The sequence below is a fragment of the Salvelinus alpinus genome, chromosome 24 (assembly GCF_045679555.1).
Source record: "Salvelinus alpinus chromosome 24, SLU_Salpinus.1, whole genome shotgun sequence".
NCBI classification, from domain to species: Eukaryota; Metazoa; Chordata; class Actinopteri; order Salmoniformes; family Salmonidae; genus Salvelinus; species Salvelinus alpinus.
In genome coordinates, this window is record NC_092109.1 from 18,170,669 (window position 1) to 18,191,634 (window position 20,966).

The window sequence follows — 20,966 nt, forward strand, 5'->3', positions numbered from 1 at the left end:
ACCAAATACTGAGACATGCGTAAGAAAGGCGGTCCTACATCAGAATCGGCCCCCTGAAGCATGTTTGATTTACTCTGACTTCTGGTCCATTATGTTCCACTACTCTTCGAGCAGTGTATTACCAGTATTCAAAGTGAGGTCTTCATTTCTGCAGCATGATAATACAGTGTATTACCAGTATTCAAAGTGAGGTCTTCATTTCTGCAGCATGATAATACAGTGTATTACCAGTATTCAAAGTGAGGTCTTCATTTCTGCAATATGATAATACAGTGTATTACCAGTAATGAAAGTGAGGTCTTCATTTCTGCAATATGATAATACAGTGTATTACCAGTAATCAAAGTGAGGTCTTCATTTCTGCAGCATGATAATACAGTGTATTACCAGTAATCAAAGTGAGGTCTTCATTTCTGCAATATGATAATACAGTGTATTACCAGTATTCAAAGTGAGGTCTTCATTTCTGCAGCATGATAATACAGTGTATTACCAGTATTCAAAGTGAGGTCTTCATTTCTGCAATATGATAATACAGTGTATTACCAGTAATGAAAGTGAGGTCTTCATTTCTGCAATATGATAATACAGTGTATTACCAGTAATCAAAGTGAGGTCTTCATTTCTGCAGCATGATAATACAGTGTATTACCAGTAATCAAAGTGAGGTCTTCATTTCTGCAATATGATAATACAGTGTATTACCAGTAATGAAAGTGAGGTCTTCATTTCTGCAATATGATAATACAGTGTATTACCAGTAATCAAAGTGAGGTCTTCATTTCTGCAATATGATAATACAGTGTATTACCAGTAATCAAAGTGAGGTCTTCATTTCTGCAGCATGATAATACAGTGTATTACCAGTAATCAAAGTGAGGTCTTCATTTCTGCAATATGATAATACAGTGTATTACCAGTAATCAAAGTGAGGTCTTCATTTCTGCAGCATGCTATACAGTGTATTACCAGTATTCAAAGTGAGGTCTTCATTTCTGCAGCATGATAATACAGTGTATTACCAGTATTCAAAGTGAGGTCTTCATTTCTGCAGCATGATAATACAGTGTATTACCAGTAATCAAAGTGAGGTCTTCATTTCTGCAGCATGATAATACAGTGTATTACCAGTAATCAAAGTGAGGTCTTCATTTCTGCAGCATGATAATACAGTGTATTACCAGTAATCAAAGTGAGGTCGTCATTTCTGCAGCATGCTATACAGTGGGCATATTGTCTCACAATGCATGCATCTACATATGGCCTTGGTACGTCAGTACACAGGAGATGGAAAGCAGCTAGATGAGCCAGATGAGCTGACAAGCACGTTTCAACCTAACAAGTCAATGAATAAGAAAGTGAACTGGCTGTTTTTAGCTGTTAGATTGTATACAGATGTAGGATCTTAATTTGAGCCAGTCTGCTACAGCAGGAAAATAATCCTGCAGAAAAAGGAAATGTGAATTATTATGTGGATTAGAATACATTGTTGTAGGGGGTGATACATTTTTCAAAGTGGAAATTACAAACTTCAGAAGCCTTTTTAACCTCAAATACACTACAACTTTTACATTTGCTGAATTGCAAGAAAGTTCTTCTGCAACAGGGTGACCAAATTAATATCCTACACCTGTACGTGATGCTGATTTAGTTCAAGAGCATCTCTGTGTTCTGACCTCCATGGTTCAACCGTCGTCGGAAATGTCATCATAAACCAAACAGTTAAAGCTGCACACGGGAAAAGAGACTGTCATTCATCCAAAGTCCTTCTCATCCATTGTTTAAAAGTCGGATGTGATTGTGTCCTCATTGAAATGCATGAGGTGCCTGTGTGCATGAGAATGCTTTATTGCCACTCGGGGTGAAATGACTCTGTGATGAGGGTGTGTAGCCTGTAGTCGTGTTCCTGGAGTAATTTGCCTGAGTGTTATTTCAATGGGATGGAATAGCCTGTTCTCTCCCAATATGATGCTGCACCACTGCGGTGAGACACATCCCACACAGAATTATGATGAGTTGGCCATTTAACACCCATCATTTCACAGTGCTCAGGCAAGCGCAGCACCGCAGAAGGTGGGAAGATTGGCTAAACTATGCCTGTTTCCTTCCACCCCGCTAACTCATGTGGTAAAGTATCTTGTGCCTGTGTGCTTGTTTTAGCTGTAGTTCTGGTGAAATCAACAGTGACATTTATGCTAATTTAGAGGATTAAATCCAAAGGGTATTCTCAAGGTTAATTATATGATTTGAAACCAATAAATACAGTGAAATCAATTGGTTTCTTTTGAATGGACCAATAATTCATGATCCTATGCCCCCTCTCTACTCTGACACACCACCCTGTTCCATTAAAAGAGAGAGAGAGAGAGAGAGAGAGAGAGAGAGAGAGAGAGAGAGAGAGAGAGAGAGAGAGAGAGAGAGAGAGAGAGAGAGAGAGAGCAGCATATCTATGCGATGGCAGCATAATTGAGGCGCAAGGATTTTTAATCAATTAGAAATGGAGGGCTAATTAAAGGCAGCAGTGTGTTTACTGATTCAGAGCCACCGGCTAGGAGAAGAGCAGAGGGGGGAATGTAGCCGCACGCAGGCAGCCGGCAGGGCCCAACACAACCTGCCATGTGTCGGATTCTATTCACCACTACAGTACAGCCGCATCATTGTCTGAGAGGAAAGGAGAGCCCAGCTGACCCACTGTAGCTATAGGGCTGAGACTGACTGGTAATGTCCAAAAGTGTCCACATGGTGTCTGTTACAGTTTTGAGGAGGTCGTATAGGCCTATTATCAAGTGGTGTTAATGAAAGAAAAATGTCAGCAATAAAGTGCTGACCCGATGAAAGCTAGTCAAGAACGTTGTTATGATATGTAAATGAATGTATTTGCCACATACACAATAAAGGCCATTTTCCTGACAACCTCGAAAAGTGAAGGTAATTTCATTACCCGCACCCAAACTCTGCATGCTTGACTGGTCCAGGGAAGAAAAAATCAATAGACACCATTACCATGGTTTTCAGTTAAGATGTCATGGATATGCCTGGTGTGTGTGTGCGTGTGCGTTCTCGTGCAAGTGCAAACAAACCTCATTTGCCACTGACTAATGAAGATTTAAGAACCTCCTGTTTGTCTTTTAGCAGAGGGTTGTCAGGGGTTGATTACATATTAAAATCAGTATGAGAGCTGAGTTGAGATGAGTTGAGCTGCAGCGTCTTGTGTTTCATCCTGTCACTGTGTCGAGGCTCAGGCTGATGAATGGCACCTCACCTGACCTCGTGACCTCCCAGGTTAACCAGTGGGAGGAGAAGGAGAGCTGAAGGAGTCAGACGAGTCACTGGACTGAATCGTGCCCCTGCAGCCAGACTTTTCCATCTGCTATATGCAGTCTGCTGTCTGCTTCATAATTAAAATGAATTACGGATTATTAAGGGCAGGCCGGCCTTTTCTCTGAACACATACACACATTGTCCTATCACACGTGTCTTAACCATGCCCTGAAACCTCTTTCAGTTAGGACATGTAAATCAACATTAGGCCTTCCCTCTTTTATTACACAGATTATTTCCATCTGGAATACATAGAGCTGCTATTGTTTTGACATTGCTGTCCTATTTGGGATTTCATCCCATTCTCACTGGGCCAATAGGCTTATCTAGCTCCTGCTAAGGGGCCTCAGATTTGGCTTTCATTTCGCAACAAGGGCACTTTGCATCTCTCATTTCAGAAACACCAGGAGGCAGCTTTTCCCACTCCTCCTGGTGCTGAGAGCCATCGTGTCCCACTGTGATCTATAGATCAGCACAAACCGCCCTGATGGACTGCATAACCAATGGTAAAACCTGGCTAAATCTACAGTACTATCTGGGTCTCTCTCTGCACAGAGCAGCCTCTCCGATCAAATAATAAATACTTGCCAATGCCCCACTGTCCGGTTGAGTTTTGCTAATGAAAGACTTGACTGTATGTGTTCGGTAAAGGTGTACAATGACCAAGGCTGGGAAGTTTGGGGGGTTTTCAGTAGTGCTGTATCTGTTCCTCGGGTAATTAAGTAATGTCAAATGTGTCACTGTGCCATTGAAGCAAATAAATTAGCTTATGTTTACAGTGTGTGTGGTGTTATGGCAGGTTCCACTCAGCCCGAATGAAGATCTCTACATCTCTGATATTTGTTAGTGGTGTTAATATCTTGAAGGCATCTCCTCATTATGGAAGACTGCAATTACACACTCTAATGCACAGGTGTATACAAACAACAGTTACTGTATATGAGGTATGGTTTAAGCATAGATACAGTTGAAGTCGGAAGTTTACATACACTTAGGTTGGAGTCATTAAAACTAGTTTTTTCAACCACTCCACAAATTTCTTGTTAACGAACTATAGTTTTGGCAAGTCGGTAAGGACATCTACTTTGTGCATGACACAAGTAATTTTTCCAACAATTGTTTACAGACAGATTATTTCACTTATAATTCACTGTATCACAATTCAAGAAGGTCAGAAGTTTACATACACTAAGTTGACTGTGCCTTTAAACAGCTTGGAAAATTCCAGAAAAGGATGTCATGGCTTTAGAAGCTTCTGATAGGCTAATTGACATCATTTGAGTCAATTGGAGGTGCACCTGTTTGAAGGCCTACCTTCAAACTCAGTGCCTCTTTGCTTGACATCATGGTAAAATCAAAAGAAATCAGCCAAGACCTCAGAATAAAATGTGTAGACCTCCACAAGTCTGATTCATCCTTGGGAGCAATTTACAAACGCCTGAAGGTACCACGTTCATCTGTACAAACAATAGTACGCACGTATAAACACCATGGGACCACGCAGACGTCACATCGCTCAGGAAGGAGACTCGTTCTGTCTCCTAGAGATGAACGTGCTTTGGTGCGAAAAGTGCAAATCAATTCCAGAACAACAGCAAAGGACCTTGTGAAGATGCTGGAGGAAACCGGTACAAAAGTATCTATATCCAACGTAAAACGAGTCCTATATCGACATAACCTGAAAAGCCGCTCAGCAAGGAAGAAGCCGCTGCTACAAAACCGCCATAAAAAAAACAGACTACGGTTTGCAACTGCACATGGGGACAAAGATCGTACTTTTTGGAGAAATGTCCACTGATCTGATGAAACAAAAATAGAACTGTTTAGCCATAATGACCATCGTTACGTTTAGAGGAAAAAGGGGGATGTTTGCAAGCCGAAGAACACCATCCCAACCGTGAAGCATGGGGGTGGCAGCATCATGTTGTGGGGGTGCTTTGCTGCAAGAGGGACTGGTGCACTTCACAAAATAGATGGCGTCATGAGGAAGGAAAATTATGTGAATATATTGAAGCAACATCTCAAGACATCAGTCAGGAAGTTACAAGATCAGAGTATTTGGGTCTTCCAAATGGACAATGACCCCAAGCATACTTCCAAAGTTGTGGCAAAATGGCTTAAGGACAACAAAGTCAAGGTATGGGAGTGGCCATCACAAAGCCCTGACCGCAGTCCCATAGAAAATTGGTGGGCAGAACTGAAAAAGCGTGCACGAGCAAGGAGGCCTACAAACTTGACTCAGTTACACCAGCACTGTCAGGAGGAATGGGCCAAAATTCACCCAACTTATTGTGGGAAGCTTGTGGAAGGCTACCTGAAACATTTGACCCAAGTTAAACAATTTAAAGCCAATGCTACCAAATACTAATTGAGTGTATGTAAACTTCTGACCCACTGGGAATGTGGTGAAAGAAATAAAAACTGAAATAAATCATTCTCTCTACTATTATTCTGACATTTCACATTCTTAAAGTAAAGTGGTGATCCTAACTGACCAAAGACAGGGAATTTTTACTAGGATTAAATGTCAGGAATTGTGAAAAACTGAGTTTAAATGTATTTGGCTAAGGTGTATGTAAACTTCCGACGTCAACTGTATCCATGAATCTACGAATCAAGACCTCTAAAATTCCCTCAAACCAAACTATATAATGCCAGTTAAATAACCCACATTAGCTATATGGTATAAATTCAAGAATCCATGTTCTTTGCCTGTGGGTCTCTCGTCTCCATTGTCTGTTCCTCAGGATTCAAGGCTGCTGACATCATCAACCCTCTAGTCTAAATCAATACAACAAGTTATTTGAGGTTCACATACACCTGCAGTGAAGGATAAACTCAAGACACATCCCACAATGGAGAGAGGAAGAACAGCCTGGTCTCATAGACTAGACGTAACCTTAACCCTTTAACCTAACTCCTAAACTTAACCCTAACCTCTAGCCTAGATAACATTAGCCAGATAGCTAACGTTAGCCACCTAGCTAGAATTTATAACATATAATACATGTTGCAAATTCACAACATTTTTTGTGAATTTTACAAATTCGTAACATATTGTAAGTTTTGCAAATTCGTAACACATAATACGAATTGTAATTCGTAACATATCATATGAAATGGGTGATGGGACATTATAAATGAATACATACCATACGAAACGTAACATATTATACTGAATGGAGTGTCTCGGATTAAAGTACAGAGTAATACAAAATGCTCTGAGGAGTGAGAGAGAGAAATTGAGAAAATGAGAGAGAGAGAGACAATGCCAGAGAGTTAACCAGTGTGACTTCTCTCCAGACAACAAAAGCCTTTTTTTAAACAGCTTGTAGATTTCTGGACGTGGAGAAGCCTACAGAAACTGATGAACCAGAGGAAAGTATCTTCTAACCCAGGGGTGCAGGAAAACACACACAACTGGTAGCCTCTACGTGTGAAAAACAGAAACCAAAACAAACGCTCAGAAGTGCACATACACAAGGCTAAGCAGGCTAAATTTTCCCTGACATTGTGAGAGCACGTGAGAACATTTGTTCTCTGCTGAATGTAAGGGTGGTGGTGCCACTCCATGAAGAGAGAGTCCTAATTGTTTTCTTTGAGACAGGCAGAGTGCTCACAGTTCACAGCTCCATACTCCACGTTTAACTCACTAATAAAACACCTGACTGCCAGGAAATAACCCTCTAGGCTGGGATACTCTGTTGGTACTGGATTATCTGATCAAGCCAAACTGTGTTGAATTGGGTCTACAGCTCTTTACTGTCTCTTTACGTACAACTACTCAAAACTGTTAACCTACACCTCCACAAGTCTGGTTTAATTCTGTGGGTAGTTTTTAGGTGTAGTTCTGCCTGTAAATATAAAACTAGCCAGTGAAATGAGAGAGAGGGCTCTTAAATGAAACGTGCACTGTGCTAAACAGTCATGGGGATTATTTAGCTGACGCTATTAAAGCAAGAGCAAAGTAATATTCCCCCTTCAAAGACTCTCACAGGGGGTATCAAGTCACTATCAAGCAGAAGGCTTTTAGATTTAGCAGGGAACAATAAAACAAGCAGCAGTGAGCTTCAATTTTAACTGAGGACCTGCCGCTTGCGAAGTCAAACTGACTTCAAAATCAGCAGTACTGGTTATCTTTTATTGGGTAGAACCATTAGCAACGTTACGGTTTGTGGACTTGTTCATTGTTCCATCTTTGTTAATGAAAATAAACATCCCACGTGAGCTCAATCTTGATATTCCTGAGAAGCCTGGGTCTGCTCTTCCTATACTCTGTATCACAGGAGGATGCTGAGGGGAGGACGGCTCATAATAATATCTGCAAATAGAATGGCATCAACCACATGGAAAACATGTTTTTATTCCGGTGGAGGAGATCTTCGTGGGCTATACTCAGCCTTGTCTCAGGGTAGTAAGTTGGTGGTCTGTTGATATCCCTCTAGTGGTATGGGGGCTGTGCTTTGGCAAAGTGGGTGGGGTTATATCCTGCCTGGTTGGCCTTGTTTGGGGGTATCGTCGGACGGGGCCACAGTGTCCCCCGACCCACCCCTGACTCAGTCTCCAGCATCTATGATGCAATAGTCTATGTGCAGGGGGGCTAGGGTCAGTCTGTTATATCTGGAGTAATTCTCCTGTCTTATCGGTTGTCCTGTGTGAATTTAAGTGTGCTCCCTCTAATTCTCCCTCCCCTCCCGGAGGTCCTCAGCCCTAGCATCATGCCTCAGGACTACCTGGCCTGATGACTCCTGGCCTGATGACTCCTGGCTGTCCCCCTGGTCGTGCTGCTGCTCCAGTTTCAACTATTCTGCCTGCGGCTAGGGAACCCTGACCTGTTCACTGGACGTGCTACCTTGTCCCAGACCTGCTGTTTTCGAATCTCTCTTTCTCTCTAACGCACCTGCTGTCTCGATCTCTGAATGCTCGGCTATGAAAAGCCAACTGACATTTACTCCTGAGGTACTGACCTGTTGCACCCTCTAAAACCACTGATTATTATTTGACCCTGCTGGTCATCTATGAACGTTTGAGCATCTTGAAGAACAATTTGGCCTTAAATGGCCCTGTACTCTTATAATCTCCACCCGGCACAGCCAGAAGAGGACTGGCCACCCCTCAGAGCCTGGTTCCTCTCTAGGTTTCTTCCTAGGTTCCTGCCTTTCTAGGGAGTTTTTCCTAGCCACTGTGCTTCTACATCTGCATTGCTTGCCGTTTGGGGTTTTAGGCTGGGTTTTTGTATAGCACTTTGTGACATCTGTTGATGTAAAAAAGGGCTTTAAAAAAATGTATTGATTGATTTGATACTGTTCCACCTATTCCGCTCCAGCCATTACCACGAGCCCGTCCTCCTTAATTAAGGTGCCACTAACCTCCTGTGCTCTGTATACCAGCTACGTGGCCATGGCAACATTTCAATTTAGTGGGCCTATTGATTTTATCATTAGAGATCGTATTATTCACAGAGCAAAATGTTGCTCGTCATCTTCTGTCCCAAAGTCCTAGCTTGGTAGGGCAGTAACATGCTCTCCATTATGAGTAGGTATCAGCCTGGCACATTTTTGCAAAAAGGGCAAATGTCACAGTAGCTGATGTTTTTCTCAATACATTGCAGTCAATGCGATAAGATGAGTGTCACAGGGTTGACGTTTATCTCAATACATTGCAATCAATGGGAAAAAATGAATGTCACAGGGTTGACGTTTTTCTCATTTATCTCATGTATGTCTCTCTCTCACTCTCTACCTCCTCTTTATCCACCCTCATTCTCTTCTCTCCCTCCCATTCTTTGACACTCTCCCCCCCCTCTCCATCTCTCTCCCTCACTCTCCCCTTCTCACTCTCTCCCTCCTCTCCACCTCATCTCTCTCTCCCTCCTACTTTGCCTCCCTCCCCCTCCTCTCATCTCTCTCTCCATCCTCTCTCTCCTTCTTTCACCCTCTTTCTCTCCTTCTCCCTCACTCTCCCCATTCTCTTTCTCCCTCATCCCCCTCCATTCTCTTTCCCTCCTTATTTCCTGCCTCCCCTTCCTCTCATCTCTCTCTCCCTCTCCTCTCTCCTTCCTCTCTCCCACCTCTGTCTGTCTGTCTGTATTTATCAGTTACACATTCATGTCAGTACATACAAAAAGAAGGTCACATGGGGGAGAGGCGTTGTGCCGTGAGGTGTTGCTTTATTTGTTTTTTGAAACCAGGTTTGCTGTTCACTTGCGCTATATGAGATGGAAGGGAGTTCCATGCAATCATGGCTCTGTATAATACTGTACCTTTCCTTGAATTTGTTCTGGGCCTGGGGACTGTGAAAAGGTGGGGTAAGTGTGTGTATCAGTGCTGTGTGTAAGTTGACTATGCAAACAATTAGGAATTTCCAACACATTAATGTTTCTTATTGTCACGCCCTGGCCTTAGTATTCTTTGTTTTCTTTATTGTTTTAGTTAGGTCAGGGTGTGACATGGGTTATGTTTGTGTTTTTGTCTTGTCTTGGGTGGTTGTAGTGTCTAGGGGGATTTTGTTAGAGTGTATGGGTTTGTGTTGAGTGAATGTGTCTAGTTATGTCTATGGTTGCCTGAGTGGTTCTCAATCAGAGACAGATGTTTTTCATTGTCTCTGATTGGGAGCCATATTTAAGGTGGCCATAGGCATCATGTATTTGTGGGTAATTGTCTATGTTGAACGTTTGTAGCCTGTGTGTGTGCACTACGTTATTTAGCTTCACGATCGTTTGTTGTTTTGTATAGTTTGTGTAAGTGTTTCGTTTCGTTTTCATCTTCGTCGTTATAAATAAAGAAGATGGCTTATTTTCCAAATGCTGCGTTTTGGTCCGTCTCTCCTCCACACGATCGTGACAGAATTACCCACCAAAGGACCAAGCAGCGTGTGAAACGGCAACAGGACCCACCTACACAGGATTTCTGGAGATGGGAGGACGAATTGGATGGAAAGGGACCTTGGGCTCAACCTGGAGAATATCGCCGTCCCAAAGCTGAGCTGGAGGCAGCGAAAGCAGAGAGGCGGCGATATGAGGAGGCAGCACGGAGGCCAGGCTGGAAGCCCGTGAGTACTACCCAAAAATTTCTTGGGGGGGGGGCTAGGAGGTAGTGGGCCGAGGGCAGGTAGGAGACCTGCGCCCACTTCCCAGGCTTACCGTGGAGAGCGGGAGTACGGGCAGACACCGTGTTACGCAGTAGAGCGCACGGTGTCTCCTGTACGTGTGCATAGCCCAGTGCGGGTTATTCCACCTCCCCGCACTGGTAGGGCTAGATTGAGCATTGAGCCAAGTGCCATGAAGCCGGCTCTACCTATCTGGCCACCAGTACATCTCCTCGGGCCGGCTTACATGGCACCAGCCTTACGCATGGTGTCCCCGGTTCGCCTACATAGCCCGGTGCGGGTTATTCCACCTCCCCGCACTGGTCGGGCGACGGGGAGCATTCAACCAGGTAAGGTTGGGCAGGCTCAATGCTCAAGGGAGCCATTACGCCTGCACGGTCCGGTATTTCCGGCGCCACCTTCCCGCCCCAGTCCTGTTCCACCAGTGCCAACACCACGCACCAGGCTTCCAGTGTGTCTCCAGAGCCCTGTTCCTCCTCCACGCACTCGTCCAATGGTGCGTGTCTCCAGCCCATTACCACCAGTGCCTACACCACGCACCAAGCCTCCTGTGTGTCCCCAGAGTCCTGTGCGTCCTGTTGCTGCTCCCCGCACTAGCCCTGAGATGCGTGTCCCCAGCCCGGTACCACCAGTTCCGGCACCACGCACTAGGCCTAATGTGCGTTTCCAGGGTCCAGTATGCCCTGTTCCTGCTCCCCGCACTAGCCCTGAGATGCGTGTCCCCAGCCCGGTACCACCAGTTCCGGCACCACGCACTAGGCCTAATGTGCGTTTCCAGGGTCCAGTATGCCCTGTTGTTGTTCCCCGCACTAGCCTGAAGGTGCGTGTCCTTAGCCCGGTGCCTCCAGTTCCGGCACCACGCACCAGGTCTACAGTGCGCCTTATCCGGCCAGAGCCATCCGTCTTCCCAGCGCCATCTGAGCCATCCGTCTCCCCAGCGCCATCTGAGCCATCCGTCTCCCCAGCGCCATCTGAGCCATCCGTCTCCCCAGCGTCATCTGAGCCATCCGTCTCCCCAGCGCCATCTGAGCCATCCGTCTGCCCAGCGCCGTCTGAGCCATCCGTCTGTCCCGAGCCATTAGAGCCGCCCGTCTGTCCCGAGCCGTCAGAGCCGATAGTCAGTCAGGAGCCGCTAGAGCCGCCAACCAGACAGGATCTGCCAGAGACGCCAACCAGACAGGATCTGCCAGAGCCGCCAACCAGACAGGATCTGCCAGAGCCGCCAACCAGACAGGATCTGCCAGAGCCGCCAACCAGACAGGATCTGCCAGAGCCGCCAACCAGACAGGATCTGCCAGAGCCGCCAACCAGACAGGATCTGCCAGAGCCGCCAGTGAGCCATGAGCGTCCAGAACCGCCAGTGAGCCATGAGCGTCGAGAGCCGTCAGCCTGCCATGAGCGTCCAGAGCCGTCAGCCTGCCATGAGCGTCCAGAGCCGTCAGCCTGCCATGAGCGTCCAGAGCCGTCAGCCTGCCATGAGCGTCCAGAGCCGTCAGCCTGCCATGAGCGTCCAGAGCCGTCAGCCTGCCATGAGCAGCCAGATCCGTCAGCCAGCCATGAGCAGCCAGATCCGTCAGCCAGCCATGAGCAGCCAGATCCGTCAGCCAGCCATGAGCAGCCAGATCCGTCAGCCAGCCATGAGCAGCCAGATCCGTCAGCCAGCCATGAGCAGCCAGATCCGTCAGCCAGCCATGAGCAGCCAGATCCGTCAGCCAGCCATGAGCAGCCAGATTCGTCAGCCAGACATGAGCAGCCAGATCCGTCAGCCAGCCAGGATCCGCCAGAGCCGTCCAGCCAGGATCCGCCAGAGCCGTCCAGCCAGGATCCGCCATTTAGTCTGGTGCTGCCCCTTATCCTGGTACTGCCCCTTATCCTGGTACTGCCCCTTATCCTGGTACTGCCTCTTATCCTGGTGCTGTCCCTTATCCTGGTACTGTCCCTTATCCTGGTGCTGTCCCTTATCCTGGTGCTGCCCCTTAGTCCGGTACTGCCCCTTAGTCCGGTACTGCCCCTTAGTCCGGTGCTGCCTCTTATTCCAGTAGGTTTAGGAAAGCGGGTAGTGACTATGGTGGGGTGGGGACCACGACCAGTGCCGGAGCCGCCGCCGTAGACGGAGGCCCACCCAGACCCTCCCCTAGACTATGTGCTGGTGCGCCCGGAGTTCGCACCTTAAGGGGGGGGTTATGTCACGCCCTGGCCTTAGTATTCTTTGTTTTCTTTATTGTTTTAGTTAGGTCAGGGTGTGACATGGGTTATGTTTGTGTTTTTGTCTTGTCTTGGGTGGTTGTAGTGTCTAGGGGGATTTTGTTAGAGTGTATGGGTTTGTGTTGAGTGAATGTGTCTAGTTATGTCTATGGTTGCCTGAGTGGTTCTCAATCAGAGACAGATGTTTTTCATTGTCTCTGATTGGGAGCCATATTTAAGGTGGCCATAGGCATCATGTATTTGTGGGTAATTGTCTATGTTGAACGTTTGTAGCCTGTGTGTGTGCACTACGTTATTTAGCTTCACGATCGTTTGTTGTTTTGTATAATTTGTGTAAGTGTTTCGTTTCGTTTTCATCTTCGTCGTTATAAATAAAGAAGATGGCTTATTTTCCAAATGCTGCGTTTTGGTCCGTCTCTCCTCCACACGATCGTGACACTTATAAAAACAAGAAGCGATGCAGTCAGTCTTTCCTCAACTGGGGTGGCAGGGTAGCCTAGTGGTTAGAGTGTTGGGCTAGTAAACAAAAGGTTACAAGTTTGAATCCCTGAGCTGACAAGGTACAAATCTGTCGTTCTGCCCCTGAACAAGGCAGTTAACCCACTAGGCCGTCATTGACAATAAGAATTTGTTCTTAGCCTAGTAAAATAAAATAAAATATTCGACAAGAGAGACTGGCATGCATGGTATTGATGTTAGCCCTCAAAATGTGCCTGTCTGTTCTGGGCCAGCTACAACTTAACTAGGTCCTTCTTTTCAGCACTTGACCATATGACTGGATAATAATCAAGATAAGATAAAACTAGAGCTTGCAGGGCTTGCTTTGTGGAGTGTGCTGTCAAAAAAGCAAAACATCTCTTTATCACAGACCGACCTCTCCACATTAATACAACCATTGAATCAATATGTTCTGACCATGACAGTTTACAATCTAAGGTAACACCAAGTAATTTAGTTCCCACAACTTGCTCAAAAGCCACCATTCATTGCCTGATTCAGGTCTAGAACTTAGGGAATGATTTGTACCAATTCTAGTGGCAGGCAGGCAGGCAGGCAGACAGACAGACAGACAGACAGACAGAGGCCGGCAGACACAGACAGTTTCAATAATTTAAGTATGCTCCCTCTAATTCTCTCTCCCTCCCCTCCCGGAGGACCTCAGCCCTAGGTTCATGCCTCAGGACTACCTGGCCTGATGACTCCTGGCTCTCCCCCTGGTCGTGCTGCTGCTCCAGTTTCAACTATTCTGCCTGCGGCTAGGGAACCCTGACCTGTTCACTGGACGTGCTACCTTGTCCAGGACCTGCTGTTTTCGACTCTCTCTCTCTCTCTCTCTCTTTCTCTCTAACGCACCTGCTGTCTCGATCTCTGAATACTCGGCTATGAAAAGCCAACTGACATTTACTCCTGAGGTACTGACCTGTTGCACCCTCTACAACCACTGATTATTATTTGATCCTGCTGGTCATCTATGAACATTTGAACAAGTTGAAGAACAATTTGGCCTTAAATGGCCCTGTACTCTTATAATCTCCACCCGGCACAGCCAGAAGAGGACTGGCCACCCCTCAGAGCCTGGTTCCTATCTAGGTTTCTTCCTAGGTTCCTGCCTTTCTAGGGAGTTTTTCCTAGCCACTGTGCTTCTACATCTGCATTGCTTGCCGTTTGGGGTTTTCGGGTGGGTTTTTGTATAGCACTTTGTGACATCTGTTGATGTAAAAAAGGGCTTTTAAAAAAAATGTATTGATTGACTTTATACTGTTCCACCTATTCCGCTCCAGCCATTACCACGAGCCCGTCCTCCTTAATTAAGGTGCCACTAACCTCCTGTGCTCTGTATACCAGCTACGTGGCCATGGCAACATTTCAATTTAGTGGGCCTATTGATTTTATCATTAGAGATCGTATTATTCACAGAGCAAAATGTTGCTCGTCATCTTCTGTCCCAAAGTCCTAGCTTGGTAGGGCAGTAACATGCTCTCCATTATGAGTAGGTATCAGCCTGGCACATTTTTGCAAAAAGGGCAAATGTCACAGTAGCTGATGTTTTTCTCAATACATTGCAGTCAATGCGATAAGATGAGTGTCACAGGGTTGACGTTTATCTCATTTATCTCATGTATGTCTCTCTCTCACTCTCTACCTCCTCCTTATCCCCCCTCATTCTCTTCTCCCCCTCCCCATTCTTTGACGCTCTCCGCCCTCTCCATCTCTCTCTCCCTCCCTCACTCTCCCCTTCTCACTCTCTCCCTCCTCCCCACCTTATCTCTCTCTCCCTCCTACTTTGCCTCCCTCCCCCTCCTCTCATCTCTCTCTCCCTGTCCCTCTTTCACCCTCTTTCTCTCCTTCTCCCTCACTCTCCCCCTTCTCTTTCTCCCTCCTCCCCCTCCATTCTCTTTCGCTCCTTATTTCCTGCCTCCCCTTCCTCTCATCTCTCCCTCTCCGTCTGTCTGTCTGTCTGTCTGTCTGTCTGTCTGTCTGTCTGTCTGTCTGTCTGTCTGTCTGTCTGTCTGTCTGTCTGTCTGTCTGTCTGTCTGTCTGTCTGTCTGTCTGTCTGTCTGTCTGTCTGTCTGTCTGTCTGTCTGTCTGTCTGTCTGTCTGTCTGTCTGTCTGTCTGTCTGTCTGTCTGTCTGTATTTATCAGTTACACATTCATGTCAGTACATACAAAAAGAAGGTCACATGGGGGAGAGGCTTTGTACCGTGAGGTGTTGCTTTATTTGTTTTTTGAAACCAGGTTTGCTGTCAAAAAAGCAGAGCATCTCTTTATCACAGACCGACCTCTCCACATTATTACAACCATCGAATCAATATGTTCTGACCATGACAGTTTACAATCTAAGGTAACACCAAGTAATTTAGTCTCCTCAACTTGCTCAATAGCCACCATTCATTGCCTGATTCAGGTCTAGAACTTAGGGAATGATTTGTACCAAATACAATGCTCTTAGTTTTAGAGTTTGGTACTGGCCACCCGTTGTAAAACTGACTGCAAGTCATTGTTTAGGGTTGCAGTGATTTCACTAGCTGTGGTTGCTGACGCGTATATGGTTGAGTCATCAGCATACCTGAACACTCAGGCTTTGTTTAATTCCAGTGGCAGACAGACAGACGGACGGACGGACGGACGGACGGACGGACGGACGGACAGACAGACAGAGGCCCGGCAGGCAGACAGAGAGACAGAGGCCCGGCAGGCAGACACAGACAGTTTCAAGTTTCTGGGTCAATTGACTTCAAATGTCATATGCCGCGTCATGATGGTCCGTTCTTTAACAATGCCCTTTCATTCTTTACGTTAAGAATTGACTGTTCTACAGAGGATGGACGACAGTATTTTGTGTAACTGCAGGGAGAGAATGAAGGACCAGGTTTAGAATGAATTAAGACACTTCCTGTTGCCACACGTAGCTGACCCTCAACACAGGGCATTCCTATAAGGTCACAATTGTTTGTGTGCAAGGACGGTTAGCTAGCTTAATCGCAGTCAACGGGCCATGTGAGGGCTGTAGGTAATGCTTTTCTATGGGACCAAGTTTTCACTGTGAAGAGTTCATTTTACATGGTTAGATATAGGCTTGCCTTCATCTTGAGCGTCTGTTGAATGATCCCATATGTCAGGGGTACTCAACTACTATTTGAGAAGGTCCAGTGACACAAATTTCCTAGTTGGCAAAGGTCCGGATGGATATCGTCCTTTATCGGCACTGTGGTACAGCGTAGTAACAAACATAGTCGTCTACGACTTAGGAAACATGTTGTTATATAAAATGTACATTAAATACATTAAATGAGACTACGAATTTGAATTAATTACAACTTCTTTCAAATGTAAACGTGCAACATTGCATCAACATCGCTGAAGAAAAAAAGTGCACTGTAAACCATTGTAAATGGGCCTTGAATAAAAAATAACAATAATACAAAAATCAGATGCATGTTTTCTGGAGAACAAAGGAGAGTTGAACAAAAATAACAATCTGAATGCACAGAACGTCACTGTGGGCCGTGCAATATTCATGTATAAGTCACTCTGGGCCTTAATGAGAGAAATTACACTTTCTGTCTCCTACCGATGCTTTGAACTTTGGCACAAAATGGTGTGAGAGCAACTCTGAGACACTGGTGCAGGTGTTCACTGGTGATCCTGGTGCGGTATTTGTTTTTAATAAAGTCAATTGTGGAGAAGGCTGATTCACAGCTGTGTGTGAAGCCAAACAAGGTCACGATGGATAGTGCCAGTTTCTTGAGAACCGGGACGTCAGCTGCAGGCACCATCTTTTCCCCAGAAAGTAACAGGGTCACAGTCACAGGGTCACAGTAACAGGGTCACAGTCACCAGCCTGCTCCTTCAAAGACACCTTTTCTTGCAGCTCAATCAACTCCATCTCCAGTGATGCAACATCTACCCATCTGAAGATCTGTTTTGCTTCGTCTGACAACTTTGTCACATTTGTGACCATGAAGGGGTTCTGGATGAGCAGCAGCAGTTCTCTTCCAACAGTGAAGTCATCAGAGAGCCTTGAAGTTATCCATCAGCTTCTGGATGAAATCAACATGGTTGAGAACATCTTTGTCTCCATGAGTTTGCACTAGAAGATTGGGGAAGTGGACAAGTTCTCCCTGGAGATCATTCTCGAAAAGCTCAAATTTCTACTGGAAAGCCCGGACTGCTGTTATCATATCCCACACTGTGTTGTCCCATCCTTGCAGCTTAACATTCAGTTGATTAAGATGTATTGTCTAGCAAAAATGCAACCGTTTCCATCTTCTCATCATCTTCCAAAAACTCAAGAGAACTGAGTTGCCTTGTCACTCTTTTGCTCTGATCAGAAAGCTTTAATTTCCTCCTGAATGGCCCAAAAGTGTTCCAAAACCCTGCCTTCGCAGAGCCATCTGACATTGTTGTGCAGTGGTAAGTCATCAAAACTGGCATCGGCCTCTGTCAGAATGCCTCGTAGCAGGCGGTGTTGTAGGGATGATGTTGCTCTCAAAAAGTAGCTAACTTTCATCATCGTTTTCATGACCTCAGAATACTCTTTTCCCAGACTGGCACACAAGACAGATTGATGGATAATGCAGTGTTATGATGTCATGTCAGGGTGGTCCTCTTTCAAATGTGCAACTAGTCCCCTCCGTCTTTCTATCATGGCTGGAGCTCCATCTGTCGTGATGGAGACCACGGACTTCCGATCTACCCCTTTTTGTCAGCATCCCTTTGATGGCATCATGGATATCCTCTCCACGCTTCTAGATTTGTTAAACCCGACAGCTTAAGAATTCCTTTGTTTCATTATAAAATCTAACACCAGAAGATGGGCATTGTCAGTGTTATCTGTTGATTCATCCAAAGCTAATGAAATGCATGGTGCATTCTGAATGGCCTCATCAAGTTATGAAGTTAAATCTTCAGCTAATATTTCAGTTCTCCTCATTGCTGTGAATCTGACAGTGGGATCTGTTTGATCTTTTCCCTGAGCTCATCTTTTTGTTTACCTTCGAGTAAGATGTCAGCAACTTCACACATGCATTCTTGTGCCATCTCAGCGTCTGAAAATGTTTTTTTGTGTTTTCCCAAAACCTAAGCTAGCCTCAGTGACCACTCAGCATGTTGCTGGGCTGTCAGGGAATTGACAAGGACTTTGGTGGATCTCTCATATTGGGATTTGGGTTGGTTAATCTTGTTGGTTCTCACCTCGGTGTTCAGGAGATATGTCTGATCTAATTTACTATGCCTGGTGTCATAATGGCACTTAACATTGGCATTTTTCACGAGAGCTACGGACTCATTGCATATCAGGTACATTGTGCTAGTTGCGGGGAGAATTAATAAATACTGTTCCGTCCACTCGTCTTTGAATATACGGTTTTCAGAGTCCTTTTTTAATAATGTTTTTACAAGCCATATTAACAAAGATACTGGTAACTAAGCTCTTCTATCTGTGATATTTACAGTTAAACAGCGGTCAAATATTTATGTTTCTTTCTGCCTACTTATCCCAAGGTTCCACAGAGGATATTTGGATTCATGTGATTGGGTAAAACGCGGCTTCTTGTATTTGCATATAATCACGCGATTGGATAAGGGATATTTGGATTCATGTGATTGGGTAAAACACGGCTTCTTGTATTTGCATATAATCACATGATTGGATAAGACGGGGCACTAGTAGAGGTGGCCATTGCTTCAAGAGCAGAGAGTGAGAAAGAGAGTTTGCTGAGTTAAAGAGGCTGCTGCGCCCAGTTGATTTCTTAAAGCTGTCTAAAAAATAATGTATTGACTTTTATATAACAAAATGCAACGTTGTCCGGTCCGGATTGACCGTTCTCTGGGTCCGGACCCGGAATGCAGTCCGCCAGTTAAGTTTGGCTGCCATATTTGAATTTTGTTTCTAGCCTCAAACGTTCTGCCAATGTCACTCAAGAGCCCATTAAGTCTAGGTCAAGTTTCAAGTGAGGCCTACCTTTCTGCCATGTAGTGGGGGGAGGGGCAAATTAATTCATTGTTCATTGGACGGCCTAACCCAAGCTTCATGTCCACTCCCCGCCCAACCCTAACTGTAACCCCAACCCGAACTAGCTTCATGTCCACATCCTGGCTCAACCCTAACTCCAAGAGACGAGATGTGGAGGGCTATGGTTAGGGTTGAGCCGGGATCTGGATATGAAGCTAGGGTATAGGTTTAGGGTTGAGTTTAGAGTTTGTCTGCTTGCCTGCCTGCCTGGTGTTTATGTCTGTCTTCCTGTCTGTGTCTTTAACCAATTTACCCATTGCAGCTGTCACCAACTTTTTTTCCTTGAATGCAATGTATTGACTTATATGCCAATATCCTTGATGCATATCTATGCGTCAATATCCTCTCTGTGGAGGGGGGAAGTGGAGAGAGGTGGAGGTGGGAGATAGAGGGAGAGAAATAGTATAGAGGAGACAGAATGGAGGGGAGGGGGGAGAGAGCGAGCGAGGGGGGAAATAGAAGAGTAGGGTGTCATGTATATGATGCCTTTCTCTGTGTCCATATTGTGATGCTATTCTTCCCCCATTGACTGCAATTTATTGACATACGCTTCAACCCTGTGACACATCTTTTCCTATTAACTGCATTTATTGACATAAGATTAAATTGGTTGAAGCTTGTCTTTTCCCATTGACTGCTATGTATTGACAAAACCCTGTGACACATCTTTTCCCATTGAATGCTATGTATTGACAAAACCCTGTGACACATCTTTTCCCATTGACTGCAATGTATTGGCATAAATGTCAACCCTGTGGCACTCATCGTTTCCCATTGACTGCAATGTATTCAGAAAATCAGCTGCAATTACATTTTAGTTTTTAGCAAAAACAAACATGCCAGGATGACGTTTTCAGGCTAATAATGGGCGGTTCAGCCTATTTGGGCCCAATAACAATTATAATATATGCCATTTAGCAGACACTTTTATCCAGATTGACTGTCTTAGTGGCACCATTAGAGTAGAAGCAGCGTGTACGCCGTATACCCACTTCTTTTTCAGTGGGCATTGCATATACTCACTTCTTAATCCCCACGATGTGTATCAAAGTAGTGTATGGGAGGTACATGCCGTATCAATTAATAAAGCTGATGGAACAGATCAGAATGTTTAGATTCAAATGTTAAACTATTATTTCTTCACATCATAGGTGCAGCAATGTGCACACGGTGGTAAGCCTACGCAAATGTAAAAAAATGTGATATCAATGTACTAGGACAGAGCCAAGAAAAACCACAATACTGTCTGGTCTTTGTGCACTTTAACCAGCCTAGATGGGGTCATAAAAGCATAAGGAGATGCTAGACATGATTAAGTATTGTTTCTTAATGTTCATTCCCCACCCCTACTTTTAAAAAAAAATACATGTTCATGTTTGTCTCAGCGATATGTATTGTGATTTTGGATTATGTGATATTTACTTGGGCAATTACAAATTCCTTGTAAATAACCAGACTGAGGCATTGACAGATGAACAGCACTCAACCACTCGCTCTCCTCTTGTGAGAAAAACCAATCACTTCCCTCACATCCTTTTCAACAACAGGGCCTTATGGGGCTCCAATAAGAGCCTTGTTTTGATTTCCTCAGATGAAATATAGGTAATTGCCAAAATAAAGGAAACACCAACATAAAGTGTCTTAATAGGGTGTTGGGCACCACGAGCCAGAACAACTTCAGTGCACCTTGACATAGATTCTATAAGTGTCTGGAACTCTATTGGAGGGATGCAACACCATTCTTCCACAATAAATTCCATAATTGGTGTTTTGTTGGTGGAAAACACTGTCATCGCTCCGGAATCTCCCATAAGTGTTC